This window comes from Prionailurus viverrinus, chromosome A3 (genome assembly GCF_022837055.1).
Source record: "Prionailurus viverrinus isolate Anna chromosome A3, UM_Priviv_1.0, whole genome shotgun sequence".
Taxonomy (NCBI): Eukaryota; Metazoa; Chordata; class Mammalia; order Carnivora; family Felidae; genus Prionailurus; species Prionailurus viverrinus.
Genome location: NC_062563.1, coordinates 111,582,935 through 111,593,989, shown reverse-complemented (window position 1 = coordinate 111,593,989; position 11,055 = coordinate 111,582,935).

Below are 11,055 nucleotides of genomic sequence, written 5' to 3'. Positions count from 1 at the left end.
ATTTGCTGACTCCACGAACACTTGAGCTTTGGTTTCCTACCCCCACCCCCAAGCCTTCCAGAGCTGAGGAGAGAGAAGTCCTCCAAAGAAGGGGGAATCCCAGTATTACAAAACCCCTATATGATGACCTATAACCTCTGACCTCAGAGAAAGAGTGAGGTAAAGATAAGTCTATGCCCACTGCCAGTTCCACATGACAGCAAGTTAAATCTCCTATCCTGAATGAACCATGGCACTGGATGAAGAACAGAAAGAAAAACATCGTTTAAAATTCTCAACCAAAACTCAACTCTGGCAGGGGTCCCCAGGATAAATCTCTTCTTCCTGGATAATCCAAAAACCCTTAAGTCAAGGATTTAAATTCAAGTATCACAGAACTGAGGGTTTTTGTGAACCCAGAATATAAAATAATTGTGTTCAATATGTCTAAGGATTTTTTTTTGTTCTGAAAATATGAGCAACAAGCAAAAAAAAACACAAGATTTAAAATAAAACATCAATAAACAAAAATTCAATAAATGAAATCTAAAACTTGATGGGTGGATATAATACCATATTTCACGTAGCTGGAGAGATAGTCATTGCATTGAGAGGGGTGAATAATAACACACAAACACTTAGATCATGTTTAAATACTTGTGTATTGGTCTGAACACTTTAAAATTATTAACTCATTTAATCCTCAAAACAATCCTGTGAGGTAGGCACCACTAATTTCCCCACTTTGAGGTAGGAAAATATGATGCATAGATTAATAAATTGCCTGACATCACAAAACTAATATTTGGAGAAGCCGCCTCTCAGAGGCAAAAGATTCCAGAAAAATCATTTATCCTACCCTCAAAAGTATGGCCTCGGGGTACCTGGGTGGCTCATTCAGTTAAGCATCTGACTTTTTTTTTTTTAATGTTTATTTACCTCTGAGACAGAGAGAGACAGAGTGCGAGCAGAGGAGGGGGTAGAGAGAGGGAGACACAGAATCTGAAGCAGGCTCCAGGCTCTGAGCTATCAGCACAGAGCCCGACACGGGGCTCGAACTCACGAGCTGTGAGATCGTGACCTGGGCCAAAGTCGGCTGCCCATCCTACTGAGCCACCCAGGCGCCCCAAGCATCTGACTTTTGATCTCAGCTCAGGCCTTGATCTCAGGGTTGTGAGTTCAAGCCTAACATTGGGCTTCATGCTGGGCATGAAGCATTACCTTTAATTTTTAGATTAATTAATTACTTTAGATTAATTAATTTAGATTAATTAATTAATTACCTTTAATTTTTAGATTAATTGATAATAATCTGTGAGTCTGTTTATATATTTTAAATCATATTCTGAAAGAATAGTTTGGGTATAATTATTAATTGTTTTTATATTCATCATTATCAATTCTGTTATTTTTCTACATAAGCAAAAGCTTGAATGACATCAGAGAGATCTCTGATCAGTTAGATTAAAAGGCTATAATCCATACAGCATCATCTTCAGGTGATCAAATGCAAATGTTAAATATGGTAAATTTATTCATACAAAGATGTGAAATGGCTTCCAGTAAATAAAATCAATAATAATAACATATCAATAAAAAATGTCAAGACCAAGAAATTCTAAATGAGAGTAAAAGGCCAAACCTCAAGAGAGTGGTGAAAACTTACAGGCTTCTTGGAGGGGTTACTTTGAGCAGAGACATGGAACACACATAGCCCATAAGCAGACACATTATCAGAATAAACGAGTGCACAACCTCATCTTTTTTTTTACTTTAATTCAGTGCAGTTAACATACAATGTTATGTTTGTTTCAGGTGTACGATATAGTGATTTGACAATTCTATGCATTACTCAGTGCTCATCGTAAGTGTCCTCTTAACCCCCTTCACCTGTTTCACCCTTCCTCCATCCACCTCCCCTCTGGTAACCATCAGTTTCTTCTCTATAGTTAAGAGTCTGTTTCTTGGTTTGTATCTTTTTTTCTTTGTTCACCGTTTTGCTTCTTAAATTCCATGTATGAATGAAATCATATGGTATTTGTCTTTCTGAGAATGACTGATTTCATTTAGCATCATACACTCTAGATCCATCCATGTTGTTGCGAATGTCAAGATTTCATTCTTTTTTGTGGCTGAGTAATATTCCATTTTATATATATTTCTACATGTTCATATATAGAGAGACAAAGACAGAGACAGAGACAGAGACAGAGGGAGAAAGGGAGAGAACTTCTTTATCCATTCATCTATCCATGGACACTTGGGTTGCTTGCATATATTGGCTATTGTAAATAATTTTGCAATAAAAATGGGGATACATATATATCTTTCTAAATTAGTGTTTTCATCTTCTTTGGATAAATACCCAGTAGTGGAATTATTGGATCACATGGTAATTCTATTTTTAATTTTTAAGGAACCTCCATACTGTTTTCCAGAGTGGCTGCACCAGTTTGCATTCCCACCAGCAGTGCACAAGAGTTCCATTTTCTCCACATCCTTGCCAACACCTGTTGTTTCTTGTGTTTGAGCAGGTGTGAGGTAATATCTCATTGTGGTTTTGATTTGCATTTCCCTGGTGAAGAGTGAAGAAACCTCTTCTTAACCACATATGCCAGTGTGATTTGGGGGTTTGTTTTTAGGTTTTTTTTAAGTTTACTTATTTTTTTTAATGTTTATTTACTTATTTATTTTGAGAGAGAGAGGCACAGAGAGAGGGAGAGAGAAAGAATCCCAAGCAGGCTCCGTGCTGTCAGCACAAAGCCCAATGTGGGGTTCAAACTCACAAATTGTGAGATCATAACCTGAGCTGAAATCAAGAGGCAGACACAACCTACTGAGCCACCCAGGCACGCCTAAGTTTATTTATTTTGAGAGACAGAGAGAGAGAGAGAGCTTGCATAGGGGAAGGAACACAGAAAGAGAGAGAATCCCAAGCAGGCTCCACACTATTAGTGTGGAGTCTTACGCAGGGCTTGAACCCACAAACCTCCAGATCATAACCTGAGCTGAAAACAAGACCCGGATGGTTAACCAACTGAACCACCCAGGCACCCCTGCTTTAAGTTTTATTGAGATTTTTTCCCACACTTTTTCATGTGATTTTTCTATTGTTTCTCACTGACCACTGAGAGCTGGATTCACCATTTTAAGCTTCACGCTAATTGTAGAAGTTGACTTTTCTGAGAGTCTCTTTATAGAATCAATTATGACACTATCGTTTCTCTGATTTAATATGCTTCTCAGGATATAATTTTTCTGTATTTTTAGTACATTTTCCCCACTGTTTATCATTATGAGGAAAACAAATCCAAAGGGCATTTTATACAAAATTGTCTGGTTTCTGGGACTCCATCCATTTTATAGTGCTTGAAACATTTTCATTGTCCATGCTGGCCATTTTGCTTTCCTCAAAAATAAATTTATATTGATTCACAATGTACCACACTCCTTTTCCATTATTCTGGCTAGACACATTTTCAGATTATTTCTAGAAAGTTTACTCCTTACAAAAGCATTAAATATAGCATGAGATGAAGTTTTGTGACTTCATCAGAAAAAGTAAGTTTTCAGCTAACGATGCAGCTTCACCTTTTTATCACAGTACAAATTCTGAATATCCTATTAGTAGATTTGTGACAAATGTCCTCATGTGTTTTTTAGAAATGTGTTCCATGCACATGTTGACAACTTACAATTCTAAAACTGTAAAATGTTTTTTTAAGAAAAGAGGTATAGGGTACCTTATGCTATTCTAGAGTGGGGACATAATGGAAATATACCAATTATTAGTGAATTAAACATTCAACCGAAAACTGGACAACAAGATGAAAAGAATAGGAAAGAAACTATTTTTCCCAGGAAACTAAATAACTTGACTTTAGGTCAGCCTTTTGGAATGCAGTCAGGAAAACCCAAATAAGAAATGAGATGGCAGGAAGTCAGGAAAGACAGTAAAAAGTGGCTCAGTGACTCCAGAGCAAGAAAAGGATAAAGGAACACATTGCCCCTTTATTACATGGAGAGAAAAAGCAATAATGGTAGATACCAAAAAGCCACAGGTTTAAAATTGTTTTGTTGAGGGTATTATTTTTTTCCAAACTGATTCCTCAGCTGTGAAGCTGAGGAAAAGGATTAGAAGGGTTAACACACTGAAGATGTCATTCTAAATGCTCTCAATATTGTGACTTTCTACTGCGCTAATTGTCCAGATACCTTATTCAAAAAATAAATATATAATATCGTGAGTTTTAGATAATTGTTTCAGACACCCACATACACCTATCTATACACTATCTAAATAGACTAAAAATTCCTTGAGTGGAGAAACTGCTTTATGCTTACTTTACATATGCCAATTTCAAACTCAGAACCAAATGGATAGCAGACAGGCTAAAAATATTCATTTAATTGAATTAGGATTAGCAAAATATCTGACGAAATTTATTACAAGTGGCTTTCAGAAAAGTCAAATACATACATTGTAGCAGCTTGAATCAAATCTTAATTTTTCAGATAATGCCTTAAACATTTATTTTCATCATGATACAAGGTTCAAGACTTTCAGGTTTTTTTAATGTTTTTTTTAAATGTTTATTCATTTTTGAAAGACAGAATGCGAGCGGGGGGCGGGGAGGGCAGAGAGAGAAGGAGACACAGAATCCGAAGCAGGCTCCAGGCTCTGAGCTGTCAGCACAGAGCCTCTTGTGGAGCTCGAACCCACGAACCGCGAGATCATGACCCAAGCCAAAGTCAGACACTTAACTGATTGAACCAAACAGGCACCCCTCAAGGCTTTTCAGATTTTAATTTTTATCAGTGTCATGGAAAATGCAGGAATATTTAGTAACAGAGACACTTTTAGTTGCAAAATTGTAGACAACCCAGTCTGGACCGTATGCATTTTTTAAAAATCAACATTCATTGTGTAGCTCACACAGTTAGTGGACACAAAATGATCAAAACATAGAACCCAAAGCTGCTATCCCCAGACAAGAATTTTAACTGCATTCTGCAAGAAGTGTGATGGCAAACATCCATCTTCGGCTTTGAGCCAACCAAGAGTGCCCCTCTCTTCAAAATCTCTCCAGCACCCCCAGTTGGGCAGAATGCTGACCACGGGGAACCCAAAGACAGCAAGCAGTATGCTTAGAACCAGAGAGAGAGCTTCTGGACCTTGAAACCCAAAACCCTAGGGTAGGAAGAACTGGAAGCCAGGAGAAAACAGAAGAAAGAAAGAAAAAAGAAAGAGAGAGAGAGAGAGGGAGAAAGAAAGAAAGAAAGAAAGAAAAGAGAAAAGAAAAGAAAAAAGAAAAGAAAGCACAAGAGACAGTGTCCTTTAACAGGTTAGTGAGCAGTATGTTTACAATCTGAATTTTGAGCTATGGTAGACAATAGACTGATCATTTTTTATAATTAGTAATATGGGCCCTGATATAAGGAAGGGCACAGCCCCTTAAAATACAGCACAGCACAAGAATGGCTTGAGATACACCGAAGACAATCCTAGACCAAGGTCAGCTAAAACGAAGACACAAAATCTGAACTCACTCAGAAAAGAGATGAAGATACGATTATAAGAATATCACTGTACATCATAGATAAGTATCCTGAAGTGGAGATACTATAGTAAACTGAGTAGACAGACTTGCCTCGGACCCTGGCTCTGGCATTTCATCACTCTTTGATCCTCAGAACAGGAAACCAACCATCCGAGTCTCTGGAGCACTTACTTTACATGTTGTTGTAAACGTGGTTGTAAATGACGTGCGGTTATTTGAAAGCTTCTGCTCTGGCACCTGACGGATTGCAAACGGACAGCAAGTAGTACCTATTTTTATTATGTTCTTTCTCTCATTTCTCTAGGAAGTCTTTTTTTAAGACAAATGAACAGGACACTGTTCATGGTTCTCATTCTGCAGTGTCACTTCAATTGCTTTCAAATAATGCTATGTTTTCCTCATAAATCCAGAGTTAAAGAAACTGCTTCAGCCAAGGCTGGGAAGCAAAATGAGTGAACAATGCCTACTCCAGAAAGGTGTCCTAATGGACCAGTGTCTATTTTGAGGTGGCATAGCAAATAATGGCTGGGGCTTTTACTACGTTTTTGAGCTTGAAAAAAAAACTTGAAAACTGTGAGTTCAGGAGGCAAGAGATGCCTGCTTCAGTGGGTAGCAAAGGCATGACGCTATTACCACAAGTTTTAGACCCAAGAACATTGGGCATCCAAATTTTTTAAATGTCACTTATAAAGTGTTCAACATAAAGTACATGGTCAGCACATGCTATTTTGTCTTCAAAGGGGAAGGAAAAGAAAATGACATAGGTTAATCAATTTCACCTAATCACATGTTAATTACTAAATAAAACCGCTTGTTTCTCTTCGGATGATACTAAAGGAAGCTAAATTCCAGACTCTACAGCAAACAATCAAATACGAATTACAGCAAAACATTTACAGTTAGGATTTAACACTTCAGAGCCCTCATGATATACCGCCATTTGATACATGAAGTTGCTGAATTACTGTTACTTTCCATGACCTGGTGCTACTTCGGAAGACATAATTACCAAGAACTTTTGATGATCTGTATCACTAAATATAAATTATTCACTTTGGAGGAGAAGGAGAGTTGGAGGATCCAGAGCAGAGATGACAGGCAGTCAGCATCACTGAACTCCTCTCCCACCTACACTCTGCTGTCACCTGCTTCCAGCTCTACCTCTCCTTCCAGAAGAGCGTTCCTGCAGCAACAGATCATTCGGGCTCAGTGTAGCACAACCCTGAACTCCAGGAAGACGCTTTTGCCTTCTGATTTGTTTGGCCTTATGTGTCCATCAAAACCAAATCAAACCAAACCAAAGTAAGAGAGGTCCTAGAACCAACATTAGACCATAACTATCATAAAGAAGAGTTCTGTTTTCCATGGTATGTGTGTGTGTGTGTGTGTGTGTGTGTGCGTGCATGTTTCTTGTTGGTGATTTAACAGCTCCATTTTTAAGTACTATTCCTTCAGTTATATCAGCATCAGGTGGTTCAAATTTGTTTACACATAAAAACACATGTGTGCAGATTTAACCCATAGTATATTTTAATAAGCATTCCCAAAATGCTCATCAGGGTAGGTGCCAGTGGAATGATCACTACTGCCCAGCTCTTCATACTTTCAGGTATCCAAGGATCGGCCACTCTTTAGGTGCTCAAAATAGAGTTAGTCCCATGATTATTTTTAAACTATACCTGCTTACAAAAACTACGTGTATTTTTACTGTGCCAAGGGTGATTTATTAGAGAAAATAATACTTTCAGAATGTCTCAAATCTAGCAAAGATATCCATAAAACACTCCTAACAACTAGTTTAAGAACAAAATTATACACACACACATAAATGACTAAAATGACTTATTTCCACACTTTCCACAGGTTTCTTGTAGAAGTTTGCACCAAGAAGCTTTTCCATGAAAATTATTCATTTGAGAAAGTTTGAACAAATGGGTGGAAATGATTGACAGAATATTTCCTTCAAAATAAGTGATTGCCACATGTAGCTCAGTGACACTCATACAGAGAGACCTTAATAAATGCCCGTTGATGGATGTGCATGTTTTAAGTACATGCTTCATTACCATCACTGACCCATACTTCGCACCATATGCCTCAATTAAATATGAATTGCCAGTGTTTTACAATAGTTTAGAATTCAGTTAGTCAGCCAGTCAACAAACATTTATTAAGTTCCTGCTATTCATTTTGTTCTTTCATTCAACACGTATTTATTTAATGCCTACAGTATGCTCGATCCTGGCCTTAGCTTGGGAAATTCAGCAGTGACTCCAGATGACAGTTGCCATTTCTGCCAGCAACTTTTTTTAATGCTTTATTTATTTTTGAGAGAGAGAGCGCGTGCACATGCGTGTGCGCATGAGTGGGGGAGGGGCAGAAAGAGAGGGAGACACAGAATCTGAAGCAGGCTCCAGGCTCTGAGCTGTCAGCACAGAGCCGGATGCGGGGCTCGAACTCACAAACCGTTAGATCATGACCTGAGCTGGAGTTGGACGCTTAACCAACTGAGCCACCCAGGTGCCCCTCTACCAGAAACGTATAGACCAGTGAGGAAGAGAGAAAATAAATAAACAAACAAACAGAAGTAAATATCTAAGCGAGACTGTTCAAGTAGTGCTAAGGGCTTAAGATAGGATAATGATATAGAGTTTGACTTGGAGGGGAGGGAAGACCTATTTTAGACACCAGAGACAGGAACAGTCTGAAACAAATGTAGTTAGCCATTTCAAATATCCAGAAAAAGACATTTCCAGGCAAAAAGAAGAGTTAGGGTATAGGCATGGAAATGGAAAGGACTTTAGTAGTTTGTGGAACAAAAATAAACAAGGCTTAAGAATAGTTAAGTATTTCGATTTTACCCCAATTGCAGTGAGAAGACATCTGAGCATTTTTTAAAATCAAGCGTATTGCAGAATAATTAGTACAAATAATTTGCACCAAAAAATCACCCAATTTAAGTGTGTAGTCAATGAGTTTTGTCAAATGTATACAATCACGTAACCATCACCCTACCACCACAATTAAGAAACAGAATATTTCCATCACTACAAAAAGTTACCTCATGCCCTTCTGCAGTCAATCTTGTCCCTCATCACAAGCCACTGGGAATCACCATAATTTTGTCCTGTAAATGGAATTATACAGTATACAGTATGCAGTCTTTTATTTCTGGCTCTCTCCACTTAGCGCAATGCTTTTGAGATTCATCCACGTTGTTGCAGATTGATTTGGAATCCCATTTGGTATATAACAAGCAACGTTGACTCAGCAATTAGATGTACAAGTCTGCAGCTCCCAGAAAGATTCTGGAGTCTCAACATCCAGATGGTATTTAAAACCATGGGATTAAATCCTATCATCAAAGGGAAGAATGAGGGACTGAGCCCTTGCGTCCTCCAAACGTTGGAAAGAGTTAATGGAGCCGGAGCCGGTAGATGGAGAAGAAATATCCTTTGAAGGAGGAAGAAAACAAGCAGTATCACAGAAGCCAAAAGGAGAAGGCATTTCGAAAAGAAGAGAATGGTTACCTGTGTCAAATATCGAGTGGGATGAGGTCTTACTATTGATTTGTCAAGCTGGAAATGTTGATTACCTTGATGAGAGCTGTTCTAACGGCTCTGTGCCAAACAGTGAAAAATGCTCGGTATGCAACAGTGAACCAAACGGAAGTATAATACCCACCGTCTTGGAACTTACTAATACATGTGCCTTCAGTTTGGTTCTTCATTAACTGTATAGAGAGACTAAGAATTTAACATGTAACTATCTATTCGACAGAAGAGTTTAGAACTTTAGAAAGACAATTGGAATTCTTTTGTTCTTCCTCTTTGCCCCCTCAACAAAATTTTAATACAATTACACTTCTAAAGAAGAATGGAACACTATAATTTTAAGGCCAATGGTGAGGGAAGGATACCATTTCCTTATATTCCAAGGAAGATATTTACTCTTTTATAAATTAATAATTCAGAATATGTTTGAAGACAACCAATTAGCTTCAGTAATTTGCATTTTTATGTTTTTTCATTAGTTTTCTAGGTCCTTTTCTGCTGTTTCTGTAATGAAAACGCAATCTTTCAAAGGTGAATAGCTTTTTTGTATTTGCTTGGTAATGAGCTTTCTGCTTTTATCAATTGGCCAATTTCATAGATTTCACATAAAATGTAGCTGTTGGTATTGAAAGGCTAGCAAACCCATAAGACACTGAGTTTCATTGTTTAACTTTGTGCCAAAATTCTTTTTCCATTAAAAATGCATTGGGTAGATTTGTTTGTCTGTTTGTTTCTGTATTTTGTTGCTGTTGCTGTTATTTATTTTAGTGGTTTTGCTGAGTTTTTTATATAGATCAGACTCAGACCAATATTTGCTAAGCATCAACTACAAACTCCACAACATGTTGTATATCTGACTTATTTAATCCAAAAAGTATATTCCCTCTGCAGCATTACAGGGAGACAAATGATGAGTGAGTACCCATCACACCATTAAAACCATGCATCATAAAATTATTCCTTCCTCCAAATTCATATAAATTTTCATCCTCAGGCCCAACCCCCCCCAAGGGCAAAAAAGACGAAGACAGGTATGTGTGTAGTATATTTGAAGTCTAACTGACAAGCATTAAAAACATAAAGTCATCATTATCATTAATCAATGTTGGTTAGGTACACTGGAAACTCCATTAACCATCGGTGAATTAATTGTTTAATTGTTCAGTAGGCGAACTTTCACTCTGAGTGGCATCTTCAAGCAACGTAGGGGTCTCCACTAATCACCTGGTTCATTAAAACTAGAGAAGTCTAGTTGTAAATATTTATAGATTTTTTTGTCACCAGAATAAGTCTTCTGGTTCTCAACAGCAACACAAAGGAAAAGAAAAAAAAGGGAGACATTACTGAAAAACAATGTATAAGCCAAAATAAAAACTGAAAATAATAGCACAATTATGGGAGAGAGAGTATCTTTGTTCTTCAGAGCCCCGAGGAAAATTGTGACACTTGTAAAATTTCGTTTCTGCCTTCTCCAAAGACCCGATCCTTATTTCCATGACTTCCCACCACAGGTGTGCCACCAACAGACCGTATCAGTCAGGGTAGCCTGTGCCGTGATAACAAAGCCACACCAAGATCTCGGTAACTTAACACACACCAAAGTCTGCTGCCCATCTGGGCAGACTCAGTGACAGGTCACTGATCTGACTACTTTGATCTTGTGGCACCTGCTTCACCTCATGATTCTTTTTTTTAATTTTTTAAAAAAAAATTTTTTTAACATTTATTCATTTTTTGAGAGATACAGAGAGAGCACAAGCAGGGGAGGGGGAGAGAGAAAGGGGGAGACACAGAATCCGAAGCAGGCTCCAGGCTCTGAGCTGTCAGCACAGAGCCCGATGTGGAGCTTGAACTCATGAAATGCGAGATCGTGACCTGAGCCGAAGTTGGACACTTAACCGATGGAGCCCCCCTCACTACAGCAGGGGAAAAGAGCCCTCGCGTGTTCTGTGCCAGCAATG